This window comes from Dendrobates tinctorius, unplaced genomic scaffold, assembly GCF_039654945.1.
Source record: "Dendrobates tinctorius isolate UK_male_01 unplaced genomic scaffold, ASM3965494v1 ptg000062l, whole genome shotgun sequence".
Lineage (NCBI taxonomy): Eukaryota > Metazoa > Chordata > Amphibia > Anura > Dendrobatidae > Dendrobates > Dendrobates tinctorius.
This window is the reverse complement of record NW_027361730.1, coordinates 29997143-30015778: the sequence shown is the minus strand read 5'-3', so window position 1 is coordinate 30015778 and position 18636 is coordinate 29997143. Positions and strand designations below refer to the sequence as shown.

General features: G+C 47.0%; 1 protein-coding gene across 1 annotated transcript in view; it reads right to left on the bottom strand.

Annotated features, from left to right (window-relative positions):
- Positions 1 to 11797, bottom strand: part of STRA6 (signaling receptor and transporter of retinol STRA6) — a 219810-nt gene extending 208013 nt beyond the window's left edge. Inside the window, exon 1 of the mRNA XM_073579469.1 lies at positions 11741 to 11797. The gene's annotated coding sequence lies outside the window, so the exon portion shown is untranslated. The remainder of the gene's footprint in view (positions 1 to 11740) is intronic.
- Positions 11798 to 18636: the final 6839 nt, after the last annotated feature.

Below are 18636 nucleotides of genomic sequence, written 5' to 3'. Positions count from 1 at the left end.
CATTATAATAATAATAAAAATAATAAGTAGACATATATGATCTGCAATGCTCCCCAGGGAATTTAAATATGCAATATTCCTTAGAGAAGTAGCAATCCTAAAAGTCAGTATCAACTCTTCAAAGGGCCTTGACACATGACTTTGGATAGGAAGTCAAACCACAAGCTTCATAGAATCATAGAATGTTAAAATTGGAAAGGCCCTCAAGGATCATCGTGTTCAACCCCCTGCTCAATGCTGTATTCACTAAACCATCTCAGACAGAGGTCTGTCCAGGCTCTGTTTGATGACTGCCATTGAAGGAGAACTCACCATCTCTTGTGGTAGCCTGTTCCACAAGGGGAAAAGGGGAGGGTACAAATACCAGAAAAACGACCAATAAGTCCCTATCTATATAAAGAATATATCAACTTTATTCAACATATAGGACAATACAGGTGTAGAGAATGCCCCCTGACGAAAGACGAGCATCTGAAACGCGCATTGGGGCAGGCGCATGGCCTCAGGGACCACTTGTCTGCTCTGCTTTGCTGGTAACCATTTGATTGCCATGACATCTATATTCTGCCCATAGGGTTGCTATGTTTGCACTTCGTTGATATGTGCCATATAGTATTTTTCGGATTATAAGACACACTTTTGTTCCCCCAAAGTTTAGGGGAAAGTGGGGGGTGCGTCTTATAATCTGAATGGGTGCTGTAGAGGGGGTTGGTTCTGGAGTGATGTCAGGGCTGGGGTGGGTTGGATGTGGGCTGCAGAGACAGCGGAAGGTCACATGCTCCTGCTCATTAACCTCATGTAATATTCACAGCACCCATTGTCCATCACCTCGGTCCTGAAGCCACGCCAAGTTGGTGGACAGGGGAGCAGCGCATATTGCATGTGCCTGCACTCTCCCCCCCGCCCCGTCACTATAGTCACCTTCTGATGATGGCTCCGTGCTCCCAGCTCTTCCTGTGTTTGTACCAATAGGACCTGCGGTCACATGACTCCCAGTGTGCAGCACTGCGGTCATGTGATGGAAGGTCCTGAAGCTACAATGAAATGCCTGTATGAGCAGCTCCTGGATGTCACTAATCCTATTACATTGTTATATGCCATCTACAATCATCTTTATATTATTTTCTAGTCTCCCTGTTTCCATGTGCCCCTTTTTGCAGTCATTCATCCATGCACGTGGATTGTACTGTTTGGCACATTTTCTCTACACCTGTATTGTCCTATATGTTGAATAAAGTTGTTATATTTTTTATATAGATATGGACTTATTGGTCATTTTTCTGGTACTTCTACCCTCCTCTTTCTCAACTTTTGCTAGCGACTAGTCTTTATTGTTGTCCTACACAATGTCAGCACATAGCTATTGAATATCTCTTACTATTGCTAGTTAACATGCTGATTTTCTTCATGAGTATCTTCCTTCACTGTGACATCCATTCAGATATTTGTAGACAGCTGCAGTATTAAGTCTCCTCTTATCCTTCTTTTTTGCAAGTTAAACATTCCCAGATCCTTTAACCATCCCTCGTAGGACATACTTTGCAGTCCGCTCATCATCCTGGTAGCCTTTCTCTGAACTTGCTCTAGTTTTTCAATATCTTTTTTAAAATGTGGTACCCAGAACTAGGCACAGTATTCCAGATGAGGCTTTAACAAGGAGGAGTGGAGGGGGATAATTATTTCACATGATCTAGACCCTATGCTTCTCTTAATACATCCTAGAACTGTTTGCCTTTTTTGCTGCTGCATCACACTGTTGATTCATGTGCAGTCTGTGATCTATTAGCTTCATTTATAGACGTCTTTTGGGGTGTTTGTCTCTTGACCATTCAAAGCAGGTGAACTGGTTTGACTGTGTAAGAGGCCTTTGACTGGAAATTTTAGGGATAAGGTTTGTGTAGAGGGAGACTTATAGGCACTTGAGTCACTGTTCTCTTCTCCAAAAAGCCAATTGCATATAAAAATATAACGGTTTTACGAGGGCACTGTGCCTGTTACTGTTAAAGAAGCATTGTGGCTGTTATAGTTATAAGTGTCATTGTGGCTGTCATTGATGAATAATGGGGCTTCGGTGCAACATTTCCAACATTTCAAAGTAAATGGCATTTGCACAGCAAAAAAATTAATTACACCTCCATGCAAAGTGTTCATTTTCTGAACAGAAACAATTGAAGATCTTTTTTTTTTTTCAAATGTTACTGTATCTGATAAAGAAAATATTGTGGCTTCACTGAAATCATCTTCTGATGGCAAAGAAAAGCATTCAGTGAACTGTGATACTGTAGGCAAAAATCGTACATTGCAAGATGGTGGATGTTACACAAGGCATGATTACTGTTAGGGCTGGCGGAACGCACCAAATAATAAAATGATAGTCAGGTGCGTTCGCAGCCCGGGGTCCACCGTGCAGAGGTGGTAAACTGCTGCTTAGCAATGGCGGATGTACACTCACTGGCCACTTTATTAGGTACACCTGTCCAACTGTGTGTTAAGACTTAATTTCTAATCAGCCAATCACATGGCGGCAACTCAGTGCATTTAGGCATGTAGACATGGTCAAGACAATCTCCTGCAGTTCAAACCGAGCATCAGTATGGGGAAGAAAGGTGATTTGAGTGCCTTTGAACGTGGCATGATTGTTGGTGCCAGAAGGGCTGGTCTGAGTATTTCAGAAACTGCTGATCTACTGGGATTTTCACGCACAACCATCTCTAGGGTTTACAGAGAATGGTCCGAAAAAGAAAAAAAATCCAGTGAGCGGCAGTTCTGTGGCCGGAAATGCCTTGTTGATGCCAGAGGTCAGAGGAGAATGGGCATACTGGTTCGAGCTGATAGAAAGGCAACAGTGACTCAAATTGCCACCCGTTACAACCAAGGTAGGCAGAAGAGCATCTCTGAACGCACAGTGCGTCGAACTTTGAGGCAGATGGGCTACAGCAGCAGAAGACCACACTGGGTACCACTCCTCTCAGCTAAGAACAGGCATCTGATGGCTACTTTCAGCAGGATAATGCGCCATGTCATAAAGCTCGAATCATCTCAGATTGGTTTCTTGAACATGACAATGAGTTCACTGTACTCAAATGGCCTCCTCAGTCACCAGATCTCAATCCAATAGAGCATCTTTGGGATGTGGTGGAACGGGAGATTCGCATCAGGGATGTGCAGCCGACAAATCTGCGCCAACTGTGTGATGCCATCATGTCAATATGGTCCAAAATCTCTGAGGAATGCTTCCAGCACCTTGTTGAATCTCTGCCACGAAGAATTGAGGCAGTTCTGAAGGCAAAAGGGGGTCCAACCCGTTACTAGCATGGTGTACCTAATAAAGTGGCCAGTGAGTGTATATAGCGCTATACAAAAGGTAACCCGTTGTTAACAGGAGCAGACTCTGTTACGTCACAGAGCCTTAGTACCGCGGAACATAAATTCCGGAGTCTGTTAGAACTCACAGAGCTCGGCAAGGGGGCGCACAGAATGCGGTCACAGAACTCTGCCCCAAGGACACAGGGTCAGAGTCCCTCTAGACCTTCTGAGCACGTGGCGTCGCACCTGCGGACACCACTATAGAAGCTGACTATGGTGGAAGGTCGAGCACGTGCACCGTGGCGTGTAGAGCCACCGGTGGACACTGATTCCAGTCTCTGACAGGGAATGTCAGAGATGCACGTTTAACCAATTGAGTATTGAAGTGCATGAGATGGCTCTATTAGGAACAATTCACACTTTCTGCCTCTACCTACACCTAGACCTGGACCCTAAACAGGCTAGGCTGCACAACACATGCGTACCAAGGGTAGGGGTTTCTTAATGCGTCATTCACCAGAGATATTCATACATGCATACAACACTCACTCCACATGGTCTAATCTTTGTCTATATTAGCGCATGGCCAAGCGGCCATGCGAACCTTTTATAGCAGCGTACTTCCGGGACCTTCCTGACCTTCCTGATGGTCCAATCCAAGCTGGAGAAGGACGTGAGCATGTGACCTCCGATCTCCCAGAGAGATCGTCCCAAGGGCATGCTCAGTGGACCGAAAGGAGGACTTAGTCCCTGGAGTAGCTCGCTGCTGACCAGAATGCATTGCTATAGCTGGATCAAAGGTGTCAGCAGCAACCAAACCCACAGAGCTGGTCTGAGCAGAGCACTGGGATCGACGAGTCTGCTGGGCAGCCTCATCTGCGGCCGGAGAAGAATGGGAGACTGCCGAATGCAAGGCTCGGGATTCCTGCTGTGCAGCGACAGGAACCCGATGCCTAACATTACCCCCACTCCTAGGGCCCCCTCCCCTCTGAGCCTCACTACTCTCAAATTCCACAATGAGTAGCGGAGTGTGGATGTTCTCCACTGGCTCCCGTGTCCGAGCTTCTGGACCATGACCCTTCCAGTCCACCAAATAAAACTTTTTTCCACGTACCATCCTGCATCTCATGATGGCATTAACCTCAAACTCGTCTGAGGACAGGTCTGATGTTCAGGCAGATGACTCAGAGAACCGGGACACATGGAAGGTGTCAGAGATAGCCAAGTGTGGTGGAAGGGCCAGCCGATAGACCACAGAGCTGATCTGCTCAAGTACCTTAAAAGGACCAATGAAGCGAGGAGCAAACTTAGTGGACTCGACTCGCAGCCTGATGTTATGGGCGGAGAGCCACACTAAGTCGCCAGGGGAGAAGGTTGGAGCAGGATGCCGGTGTGAGTCCGTGGAGACCCTCATTCTCTCCTTAGAGGCCCGAATAGCATCCTGGGTGCGTTTGCAAATATCACGTGCCTCCACCGCCCAGTCTGCCACCCTAGAGTCGGTGGATGACACGGGCATGGGCACAGGGACACGAGGATGTTGACCGTAGTTAAGGAGGAATGGGGTCTGGCCGGTGGAATCGGCCACAGTCTTGTTCAAGGCGAACTCTGCCCACAGCAACAAGGATGCCCAGTCATCCTGCCTGGCCAAGACAAAATGTCGGAGATACAGTGGGGCAAAAAAGTATGTAGTCAGTCAGCAATAGTGCAAGTTCCACCACTTAAAAAGATGAGAGGCGTCTGTAATTTACATCATAGGTAGACCTCAACTATGGGAGACAAACTGAGAAAAAAAAATCCAGAAAATCACATTGTCTGTTTTTTTTTCATTTTATTTGCATATTATGGTGGAAAATAAGTATTTGGTCAGAAACAAGCAATCAAGATTTCTGGCTCTCACAGACCTGTAACTTCTTCTTTAAGAGTCTCCTCTTTCCTCCACTCATTACCTGTAGTAATGGCACCTGTTTAAACTTGTTATCAGTATAAAAAGACACCTGTGCACACCCTCAAACAGTCTGACTCCAAACTCCACTATGGTGAAGACCAAAGAGCTGTCAAAGGACACCAGAAACAAAATTGTAGCCCTGCACCAGGCTGGGAAGACTGAATCTGCAATAGCCAACCAGCTTGGAGTGAAGAAATCAACTGTGGGAGCAATAATTAGAAAATGGAAGACATACAAGACCACTGATAATCTCCCTCGATCTGGTGCTCCACGCAAAATCCCACCCCGTGGGGTCAGAATGATCACAAGAACGGTGAGCAAAAATCCCAGAACCACGTGGGGGGACCTAGTGAATGAACTGCAGAGAGCTGGGACCAATGTAACAAGGCCTACCATAAGTAACACACTACGCCACCATGGACTCAGATCCTGCAGTGCCAGATGTGTCCCACTGCTTAAGCCTGTACATGTCCGGGCCCGTCTGAAGTTTGCTAGAGAGCATTTGGATGATCCAGAGGAGTTTTGGGAGAATGTCCTATGGTCTGATGAAACCAAACTGGAACTGTTTGGTAGAAACACAACTTGTCGTGTTTGGAGGAAAAAGAATACTGAGTTGCATCCATCAAACACCATACCTACTGTAAAGCATGGTGGTGGAAACATCATGCTTTGGGGCTGTTTCTCTGCAAAGGGGCCAGGACGACTGATCCGGGTACATGAAAGAATGAATGGGGCCATGTATCGTGAGATTTTGAGTGCAAACCTCCTTCCATCAGCAAGGGCATTGAAGATGAAACGTGGCTGGGTCTTTCAACATGACAATGATCCAAAGCACACCGCCAGGGCAACGAAGGAGTGGCTTCGTAAGAAGCATTTCAAGGTCCTGGAGTGGCCTAGCCAGTCTCCAGATCTCAACCCTATAGAAAACCTTTGGAGGGAGTTGAAAGTCCGTGTTGCCAAGCGAAAAGCCAAAAACATCACTGCTCTAGAGGAGATCTGCATGGAGGAATGGGCCAACATACCAACAACAGTGTGTGGCAACCTTGTGAAGACTTACAGAAAACGTTTGACCTCTGTCATTGCCAACAAAGGATATATCACAAAGTATTGAGATGAAATTTTGTTTCTGACCAAATACTTATTTTCCACCATAATATGCAAATAAAATGAAAAAAAAAACAGACAATGTGATTTTCTGGATTTTTTTTTCTCAGTTTGTCTCCCATAGTTGAGGTCTACCTATGATGTAAATTACAGACGCCTCTCATCTTTTTAAGTGGTGGAACTTGCACTATTGCTGACTGACTAAATACTTTTTTGCCCCACTGTATGTGACCAGGGTCTGGTTGGCTCTCTCTACCAACCCGTTCGTCTCGGGATGATAGGCCGAGGAGAGATTCAGCTCAATACTGAGCAAGAGACAGAGCTCTCTCCAAAACCGAGAGGCAAACTGGGGACCCTGGTCACTGACAATCTTGTCTGGCATGCCGTGTAACCGGAAAATGTGTTTAATGAACAACACTGCTAGGCCCCATGCGGAAGGTAGCCGAGAGAGAGACACCAAGTGCCCCATTTTAGAAAAATGGTCGGTGATGACCCAAATAACTGTGCTGTCACTGGACTTGGGTAGACCCACCACAAAGTCCATGCCCACCATCTCCCAGGGCCTGTCCACCACCGTAAGGGGTAAAGTAACCCAGCAGGTCATTGCCGGGAAGACTTATTCTGGGCGCAGGAGACGCACGCCTGAATATAGTCTCTGATGTCACGGGCCATATGCGGCCACCAGTATGTCCTCGCCAAAAGCACAACTGTCCGCTTAGTACCAAAGTGTCCACCCACCCTGGACGCGTGAGCCCAAGAGAGGACCTCCGGATGCAAACGGGCAGGGACGAAAGTCTTGCCCGGGGGGTACAGACTCAAGGGCGACCGGAGCCACTGTCCTCAGGCTCTCAGATGATACAATTAACCGAGGCTCCTCCTCCTCCGCTGACACCACGGAGCGAGAGAGCGCATTGGACCGGACATTCTTCTCACCAGAAAGGAAATGTAGGGTGAAGTGGAGAAGAGAGACCATCGGGCTTGGCGAGAATTTAACTGCTGGGCCGTTTGTAGGTACACCAGATTTTTGTGGTCGGTGTAGACTTGGAAGGGATAGCAAGCCACCCCAGGAGGTGTTTCCATTCTGAAAAGGCCAACTTCATGGCTAGCAACTCCCTGTCCCCCTTCCGACTTTGAGCATCCTTTTGTAACAGGACTGCTCCAGCACCGATGGATGAGGCATTCACCTCCATAATAAATAGTTTATCCACATCGGGGTAATGTAAAATGGGAGCGCTAGCGGTGAGACTTAATAGAGAGGAAAGCCTTGGAGACCTCCTCCGACCACAATTTAGGATGTGCTCTCTTCTTGGTGAGGGCAACCAAGGGAGCTACCAAGGTTGAGAAGTGGGGAATGAATTGGCGGTAGTAGTTGATAAACCCCAAAAAATGCTGTACCGCTTTAAGGGAATGAAGCTCCTGCCAATCCATCACCACCTGTAGCTTGGCAGGATCCATGGCCAATCCCTGGGCAGAGATGATATAGCCCAGGAAAGGCAAGGACTCCTGCTCCAACACACACTTCTCCAACTTAGCGTAGAGGGAGTTTGCCATAGGAGGTTGAAGACTTTGCAAACATCTCTCCGGTGGAAGTCCATATCTGGAGAGTTGATGAGAATATCATCCAAATAGACTACAACTGAGGTGGTTAGCATCTCCCAGAAGAAGTCATTCACAAAGTCTTGGAAGATGGTCGGAGCATTACAAAGCCCGAAGGGCATCACCAGTTATTCATAGTGCCCATCCCTGGTGTTAAATGCAGTCTTCCATTCGTCCCCCTCACGGATGCGTATAAGATTGTAGGCACCCCACAGATTAAGCTTAGTAAAAATCTTTGCTCCCCGCAACCTATCGAAAAGCTCCGATATCAGGGGCAGAGGGTACTTGTTCTTAACGGCAATGGCGTTAAGACCCCTGTAACCTATGCATGGACGTAGCTCCCCGTTCTTCTGTACGAAGAAGAACCATAGAATCATAGAATCATAGAATCATAGAATCGTAGAGTTGGAAGGGACCTCCTGGGCCATCTGGTCCAACCCCCTGCTCAAAGCAGGATTCGCTAAATCATCCCAGTCAGATGTCTGTCCAGCCTCTGTTTGAAGACTTCCATTGAAGGAGAACTCACCACTTCTCGTGGCAGCCTGTTCCACTCATTGATCACTCTAACTGTCAAAAAGTTTTTTCTAATATCTAATCTGTGTCTCCTCCCATTCAGTTTCATCCCATTGCTTCTAGTCTTTCCTTGTGCAAATGAGAATAAAGTTGAGCCTTCTACAATGTGACAGCCCTTTAGATATTTGTAGACAGCAATTAAGTCTCCTCTCAGTCTTCTCTTTTGCAAACTAAACATTCCCAAATCCTGCAACCTTTCCTCATAAGACAGGGTTTGCAGACCGGTCACCATTCTGGTCGCTCTTTTCTGAACTTGCTCCAGTTTGTTGATGTCTTTTTTAAAATGTGGTGCCCAAAACTGGACACAATATTCCAGATGAGGTCTGACCAAAGAGGAGTAGAGGGAAATAATGACTTCACGTGATCTAGACTGTATGCTTCTGTTAATACATCCTAGAACTGCATTTGCCTTTTTTGCTGCTGCATCACACTGTTGACTCATATTCAGTCTGTGATCTATTAGTATACCCAAGTCTTTTTCACATGTGCTGTCACTTAGCCCTATTCCTCCCATTCTATATATGCTTTTTTCATTTTTATTGCCCAGATGTAGTACTTTGCATTTCTCCCTGTTAAAAACCATTCTGTTAGTTACTGCCCACTTCTCCAGTTTATTTAAATCTTTTTGAATCCTCTCTCTCTCTTCTCTAGTATTAGCTATCCCTCCTAGCTTTGTGTCATCAGCAAATTTAATCAGTTTACCCTCAATTCCTTCATCTAAATCGTTGATAAAGATGTTGAACAATACAGGGCCCAGGACAGAGCCCTGTGGTACCCCACTTGAGACATTCTTCCAACTGGATGTGCAGCCATTTACGACCACTCTTTGGGTCCGATCACTAAGCCAGCTATGAATCCACCTAACAGTTGCCTTGTCCATTCCATACTTAGTCATTTTTTCAATAAGGATTGTATGAGAGACTTTGTCAAATGCTTTGCTGAAGTCAAGATATACTATATCTACAGCATTTCCTTGATCCACCCAATCAGTGATACCGTCATAGAAGGAAATTAAGTTAGTCTGACATGACTTATTAGTTACAAACCCATGCTGACTCTGTTTGATCACTTCATTCTTATCCAGGTATTGACTGCAGGTGACACTGACTTCCTAATAAATCTTCTTGCCAGATTCTCCTGGATGTACTGAGACATTGCCTCTGTCTCCGGGAGAGAGAATAAGCCCGACCCCGGGGAGGCTCAGCACCAGGCAAGAAGTCAATAGGACAGTCATAGAGATGGTGAGGCGGAAGAGTCTCCGCAGCCTTCTTGGAGAACACGTCCGCATAAGGCCAATAGTGTTTGAGGAGAGAGGAAATATCTGCGGGTACCTCTGTAGTAGCAACCTGAAGGCACTCTCTCTGACATCTACCCTCACAGGATTTACTCCATCCCAGAATTCTCCCTGAAAACCACTCTATATGAGGGGAGTGATAGCATAGCCATGGCATCCCTAAGAGAACCTCATCAATTCCCTCGGGAATGACTAGCAGAGAGATGATCTCCTGATGGGATGGAGACATGGATAGAGCAAACGGGATGGTCTGATGTGTTATCTGTGAGGGTAATGTCGACCCATTTATCACCCGTATGGTCACTGGCTTGGCGAGCATCACCAGTGGAATTGCGTGCTGTCGGGCGAAGGCAGAAGACATAAAATTGCCCTCCGCCCCGGAATCCACACAAAGCTCTACCACCTGGGTGGATGGGCCAATACCGATTGTCCCCCTAAAGGTGAGCTTAGAGGATGTCGTCGCTGCGTCTAGTGAACCAGCTCCTAAGGTCACTAAGCGCAGACGTTCCCTCGCTCGCTGAGGACCTATAGAGGCAAGATGTCCTGACTGCCGGCAGATACGACAGACCATGCGTGTACGAGCGGTCCGGGACTTAGATCCCGCTCGAGACACCTCCATGGCCTCCTGTGGCTCGGACATCTGGGCTGGAGATTTCAGAGGTTTGGCGAAGGTGGGAGCCAGCCGAAACCTCTGCCTACACTGGGCTCGCTCCAACCTTCGCTCGTTAAAGCGAAGGTCGATGCAGGTAGAAACCGCTATTAGCTCCTCCAGTGTGGCAGGATTCTCCCTAGTGGCCAGAGCGTCCTTTACATGGTCAGCCAGCCCCCTCCAAAACACTGGAATGAGGACTTTATCCGGCCACTCCAGCTCGGAAGCAAGAGTCCAGAAATGGACAGCAAAATGGCTGACCATGAATGAACCCTGTGTAGATGCCAGCAGTTGGAGCGCTGTATCGTGGGTGACTCGAGGTCCCAAAAAGACCTGTTTCAGAGTGCTCAAACTGTGAAGCACTCTGCACCGCACGATCGTCATGCACACGGGTTAACGTCACCCGTTGTGAACAGGAGCGGACTCTGTTACGTCACAGAGCCATAGTACCGTGGAACTTAAATGAAAACTTATCTGGTAGCGGGAGGCGGGATAATGTCGAAACAGGGGTGGCAGTGGACAAAGTGGCTACAGCCATGCTAGCAGCCTGAGCAGCTACTGCAGTAACATCCACGGCTGTGGATGTGCGCTCAAGAGCCGCCAACTTTCCCTCCAGCTGCTGGATGTACCACTGTAGTCACTGCTCATCTGCCATTACAAGCCAGACCCTGGTGCTAATATAATGTTAGGGCTGGCGGAATGCACCAAATAATAAAATAATAGTAAGGTGCGTTCGTAGCCCGGAGTCCACTGTGCAGAGGTGGTAAACTTCTGCTTAGTAATGGCGGATGAATATAGTGGTATACAAAAGGTCACACGCGGGTTAACGTCACCCGTTGTGAACAGGAGCGGACTCTGTTACGTACCGTGGAACTTAAATGCCGGAGTCTGTTAGAACTCACAGAGCTTGGCAAGGGGGTGCACAGAATGCAGTCATAGAACTCTGCCCCAAGGACACGGGTCAGAGTCCCTCTAGACCTTCTAAGCACGTGGCGTCGCACTTGCGGACACCACTATAGACGCTGACTATGGTGTAGTGTCGAGCATGTGCACCATGGTGTGTAGAGCCACCGGTGGACACTGATCCAGTCTCTGTCTCTACCTACACCTAGACCTGGGCGCTTAACAGGCTAGGCTGCACAACACATGTGTACCAAGGGTAGGGATTTCTTAATGAGTCATTCACCAGAGATATTCATACATGCATACAACACTCACTCCACATGGTCTAATCTTTGTCTATATTAGCGCATGGTTGAGCGGCCATGTGAACCTTTTATAACAGCGTACTTCCGGGACCCTCCTGACCTTCCTGATGGTCCAATTCGAGCTGGAGAAGGACCTGAACATGTGACCTCCGATCTCCAATAAGAGATCGTCCCACGGGCATGCTCAGTGCACCGAAAGGAGGACTTAGTCCCTGGAGTAGCTCGCTGCTGACCAGCATGCGTTGCTATAGCTGGACCAGAGGTGACAGCAGCAACCAAACCCACAGAGCTGGTCTGAGCAGAGTGCTGGGATCGACAAGTCTGCTGAGCAGCTGCCTCTGCGGCTGGAGAAGAATGGGAGACTGCTGAATGCAAGGCTTGGGATTCCTGCTGTGCAGCGATAAGAACCCGATGTCTAACAGTTACAAAAGATAATTTTGAAATGTCAGAATAGTGCGTTCTTCCCCTTCCAATTACATTTCTCAATGTTGAAATTAAAAATCACATAGAAAATCACACAGAGTTAAGGAGAACTGACTGCAAGGAAAAAAAATGAAAGACTCAGCACATCAGAGTTGTGGCTGACAAAAATCTCACCAATTAGTCCAAAAGCGAGTGAAACAGATTACTTTAAATCCTTGCACGACTATAAAGTTTACTAGTGTGACACAAAATCGTGTATGTTGTCAGTTAAGCTTTTGAGAATAACCAACAATGCAGTCTGAATGACGTGATTGGAGACAGGAGACTGTTAGTTATAAAAAAAAAAAAAAAGGAGTGTACCATGAAACCTCAAGCTGTCAAACCCTTTCTTGGTTTTCAAATGTTAATGAAATCCCAAAAATATGTTGAGAGCAGGATGCACTACATTGAAGGACAATCAACTTTTCGTATTTTTTAATGGTATGATGGTTCCCTCTTTGCAGAATTATTTACTGGATAATTTGGCTAATTTATTTGCCAAATTTTTAACACTAAGGCTGGAGTCACACTAGCGATTAAATCGGACGAATGCAATGCGATAAAAAATCGCATTGCATTCATCCCAATGTTATTCTATGGGGCAGCTCCCATCATGCGTTTTTTTATCGCATCCGTTCCTCGGACCGAGACAATCGCAGCATGCTGCGATTGTCACCGATTTTCGGATCGGATTCGACAATGCAAGTCTATGGATGCGATTAAAAATCGCATTGAAAACGCACCACACATGTGACTTGCGATTAAATCGCAAGACTTCTCCAGGTCAACAGGAAAGAGCATCAGGCATTGGCATTGGATGTCAATTTGATGCTTAGATGCGAATAAAATCGGTTCATCGCTGGAAAATGGGATGACAGACGGATCCCTGGACAAGAAATCTTTGTGCGATTTTGTACCGTTAAAATCGGACCGATTTTTTATTCGTTGTGTGTGACTCCAGCCTAAGGTTCAGATACGGCTTTAAAGATGGCTAATACTTGCAATATAATGCTTTTTTATTTCAAAGTACAAAATTAAAGGTATACTATGATTGAATAGTATGAGTGCATACACTTTTGTATATTTTAATATACAAAGATTAAGTACATATAGAGATTAAATACATCTAATGATTAAGTATATATATATAAAGATTATCTGCATAGAGTATACTTACATCATCACCAAGAGGCTTTTAAACATCATCCGTCTGGAATAACAGAGAAGCAACATCAAGACAGAGAACCCCTGGGAGATTCAATACACTGCATGTGCGCCCCCAATTATGCAGGTATGAACACACTGTACATGTACCCCAGTTTTGGCATCTGTCTTTGTCATGTTTCTCTGGTCTTATATAGTGTTTTACACTATGTAGTAACTCAAGTTTCACCCAGCCCTTCAAGTGGCCAGCTTTCAAGGTCAGATGAAACAGAGATACAGTGCCTTGCAAAAGTAATCGACCCCCTGGAACTTTTCAACCTTTTCCCACATATCATGCTTCAAACATAAAGATACCTAATGTAAATTTTTGGTGAAGAAACAACAACAAGTGGGACACAATTGTGAAGTTGAATGAAATATATTGGTTATTTTAAATTTTTGTGGAAATTCAAAAACTGAAAAGTGGGGCGTGCAATATTATTCGGCCCCTTTAAATTAATACTTTGTTGCTCCACCTTTTGCTGCGATTACAGCTGCAAGTCACTTGGGGTATGTCTCTATTAGTTTTGTACATCGAGAGACTGAAATTCTTGCCCATTCTTCCTTGGCAAACTGCTCGACCTCAGTGAGGTTTGATGGAGATCGTTTGTGAACAGCAGTTTTCAGCTCTTTCCACAGATTCTCAATTGGATTCAGGTATGGACTTTGACTTGGCTATTCTAACACCTGGATACGTTTATTTGTGAACCATTCCATTGTAGATTTAGTTTTATGTTTTGGATCATTGTCTTGTTGGAAGACAAATCTCCGTCCGAGTCTCAGGTCTTTTGCAGACTCCAACAGGTTTTCGTCAAGAATAGTCCTGTATTTGGCTCTATCCATCTTCCCATCAATTTTAACCATCTTGCCTGTCCCTGCTGAAGAAAAGCAGGCCCAAACCATGATGCTGCCACCACGTTTTGACAGTGGGGGTGGTGTGTTCAGGGTGATGAGCTGTGTTGACTTTATGCCAAACATATCGTTTGGCATTGTTGCCAAAAGTTTGATTTTGGTTTCATTTGACCAGAGCACCTTCTTCCACATGTTTGGTGTATCTCCCAGGTGGCTTGTTGCAAACTTTAAATGACACTTTTTATGGATATCTTTGAGAAATGGCTTTCTTCTTGCCACTCTTCCATAAAGGCCAGATTTATGCAGTGTACGACTGTACGACTGTACACTGTACAGTGTACGAGTGTACGACTGGGGCAGCACGGTGGCTCAGTGGTCAGCACTGCAGCCTTGCAGCGCTGGGGTCCTGGGTTCGAATCCCACCAAGGACAACATCTGCAAGGAGTTTGTATGTTCTCCCCGTGTTTGCGTGGGTTTCCTCCGGGCACTCCGGTTTCCTCCCACACTCCAAAGACATACTGATAGGGAATTTAGATTGTGCGCCCCATCGGGGACAGTGATGAAAATGTGTGCAAATTGTAAAGCGCTGCGGAATATGTTAGCGCTATATAAAAATAAAGATTATTATTATTGTTGTCCTATGGACAGACTGTCCCACCTCAGCTGCAGATCTCTGCAGTTCATCCAGAGTGATCATGGGCCTCTTGGCTGCATCTCTAATCAGTCTTCTCCTTGTTTGAGATGAAAGTTTAGAGGGACATCCGGGTCTTGGTAGATTTGAAGTGGTATGATACTCCCTCCATTTCACTATGATCGCTTGCACTGTGCTCCTTGAGATGTTTTAAGTTTTGAAAATCATGTTGTATCCAAATCCGGCTTTAAACTTCTCCACAACTGTATCATGGACCTGCCTGTTGTGTTCCTTGCTCTTCATGATGCTCTCTTTGCTTCAAACAGAACCCTGAGACTATCACAGAGCAGGTGCATTTATACGGTGTGATGTAGTGACCACTGTGTCCGCTAGGGGGCGCTGTGTGGGTGTCCCAGGATGGACGGATAGCCATGTCCAGAGTGGTAACAGGAGCAGAGTCCTAAATGACCGTTATGTATCCCAAGGTGGATGGCCTTGGGAAGAAGGCTTGATTATATGCTGATGTTTCGTTCCAATGCATTAGGGAGAAGCCTTCAGGTGATTGGTGAGACGGGTGGTATCAATCACCTACAAACCCACCTAGGGCGTGTGTCTAGAATGCCATAGTAAAGTATATGTGTGTGAATGGTTGTAGGACCTGTGATGAGGTCATAGCCATGTGATCCGGTGGGCATGGCTATGGACCATATGAGGTGGCCAGGGTAGGTCACATGAGTGAATACTTGGACCCGGTTGGTCCGTATGGAAGGTCTCGTCTGGCTGACGTGCTGATGAAGATGTGTCTGCATTCCTGAATGCACGTGGAGACGCTGTGTATCGTGGCTGCGCATGTCTGAGAGTTCTCAGGAGAGGGAATGAATGTCAGGACTGAGAAGCAGCTATGAGAAGGTAACCCGGACAGGGGATATAACTGTGAGGCTAGATAGCCTGCGTACCGGACATAGCAAAGCCTGTGTGACCACAGGGTTAACAGAGCGGAGCTCTGTCATGGACGCTATGCTGATCTGATATGAAGTTTATGTTGCTGTTGATGGTTTATGTTGCATAATAAACAGAATGGACTGAATTATGTTGAGAAACCTGTGCCGGACCTGATTTGTCAGCTGCCTAGCGAGTATCCCCTACCTGAATAACAAGCGCTACCTTACAATTGGTGGAGAATGCAAAGGGCAGAGTTGTAGCCTTGTTGCTAGGGGCAACGGACGAGGACTGCAAAACTCGGTTGCTAACAGCAACGGTTTCCAAAAGCACATGTTGCAGTGCTGGCAACGCTGAGCCAGGAGGGCGGACGGTTTTGAAAACCATGTGATATGCTGACTGGGGTCAGTGGAAGAGATTTATAGGACACCTCTGCGGTAGAGAACCTGTGTGGCCGGCAGGTGATGGTCGTGAAAACCGTGTGATATGCTGACCGGGGTCAGAGAAAGAGACTGTGGATTGCTATAGGGTGCTTCTGTGGATAAGAGGTACCTGAGAACCTGTGTGGCCGTCACAGGTAACGGACAGGTGTCTGTTATGAATGGGTCACCAAGGAGAAAAAACAACACAAGCTAAGTCTCAGAAAACCAGAGAGGTTGGTAACTATGCAGATTGCAGATCCCTGATCCTAACACACAACTAGCAGCAGTCATGGAGCGTACCTACGATGAATCTGACGCCTCGTCACAACCGGAGGACTACATAATCCTAAAGCAAGAAAAGGGGAAAACTAACTGCCCCAGAGCAGACCCCAAAGGAAAGACAGCCCCCACACATGTATTGACGGTGAAACAAGATGAAAACACAAACACAGGCAGGAAAATAGGCTGAGCAAATGATGGGGACAAACTAACTAGAAAGGACAGGAAAGGAAAGACACTGTCTGCAATCTGCCAAAAACCCTACAAAAATAATGTCCAACACGTCTGATAGCAAAATTAACCCTGAAGTCACTTGACTTCTCCCTCTATATCAGCACTCTGAAATATTCTGAGACAGAGCAAAAAGAGGCAAATCTAATAAGGGACAAAAAAGTCAAATTGGCAAATACAGATAAATAAGAGTGGAAATTCAGCACAGCCCCTGCCGGGGCTGGCTGACCACACAAACAACTGAATAGACCAACAAAAGCAAATGTGAACATTAGAAAAAAAACTGAGAAGACTGGAACAGAGCTGAAGTCCAAGACCTTATATCCAGTCTGATACTCCAGAGATCCAATCGTTATCCTCATCATCAGGTGGCAGATCACTACCAATTAAACCAACCTCAATACCTCCTGTCACCACCAGAGGTTGAACAGAAAGAGAACTCTCAACTGGTGGAGCAGAAAATGAGTTCACAACAGGTGTCCATGTTGTACTGACTGGGCTCAGTGAGAAAGACTGTGAACCTGGAGGGTTCAGTGTGCAAAGGTCATGGAGGATCAGTGTTGGGAGGTTCTGGGAGAAGAATCGGATCCCTGGAGCACGTGCTGTGACCTTGGACTAGGTGAGGCATGAGTGTTGGACAGTCTCAGGCGGAGACAGATGTCCTGAATAGCACCCGCTGAGCCCCTGGACCTGGTGAGGCCGGTGTGTTGGGAAACCCAGGGAGGAGGGTCAGCTCCCTGAATAGCACCCGGTGCACCCTGTGTGTTGGACGGTCTCAGGAGGAGACGGACGTCCTGAATAGCACACAGACAGGACACGTGAGTTTTGTGTTGTGTGTGTTTTTTTTTTTTTCTTTTCCCTTTCAAGTCAGCCTGTGGTGGCTCAGTGGGGTCAAGAAGGTGACAAGCGGCTTGATGTAACTCGGCGGGGTTACAAAGGTGACACCAGCAGCTGTGTGTGAGCGGCAGCCAGAGGTGTCGGAGATTGGTGACAGCAGGAGCTGTGGTGTGCCAGCAAGAACTTGTGTGGTATCGTACTTAAAGGGCCAGTATGGGCCCAAGAGACAAACTGTTTTGTGTGAACTGTGGTCTAAGGAGACCTGTAGAAGGGATATGGGGAAATCATGAAATCGGGGTGGTAACTCAAAAAGGGGTGGAGTCCCATAGGGGGGCAGTGACCCAAATCGGGGTGGTAACTAGTGTTGAGCGATACCATCCGATATTAAGAAATATCGGATCGGACCGATACCCAAAAAGTATCGGGTATCGCTGATTCCGATACCGGAAGTCCATGCAAGTCTATGGGACAGAAATATCGGAATTAAAAAAAACCCTTTCTTTCCTTGCACATCCAGTTCGGGAGGGGGGAAGAGTGTGGGCGGTGCGTGGGCGGACACTGTGCGTGTCTGTGTGTGCGGGCGGGGTCTGTACAGACCTCTTGGGGGTCTGTGCGGGCCTGCTGGGGGTCTGTGCGGGCCTGCCGGGGCCTGTACGGGCCTCTCAGGGGTCTATGTGGGCCTCTCGGGGGTCTGTGCTGGCCTGCTGGGGCCTGTACGGGCCTCTCAGGGGTCTGTGCGGTCCTGCCGGGGGTCTGTGCGGGCCTGCCGGGGTCTGTACGGGCCTCTCGGGGGTCTATGCGGGCCTCTCGGGGGTCTGTGCGGGCCTGCCGGGAGTTGTGTGTGTGTGCTGGCATCGTCCGATGGGACTACAAGTCCCATCGGGGGATGCCTGCTACAATGACAGTGATTGACACATTAGCCAATGATGGGACAGTAGTAGTCCCATCATCCGGCTAATGTGTTGAATGTAAAAAAAAACAAAAAAAACATGCATACTACATACATACTACATACATACTACATACATACTACATGTCCCATCGGACGATGCCTGCACACACACACAACCCCCGGCAGGCCCGCACAGACCCCCGGCAGCCCGCA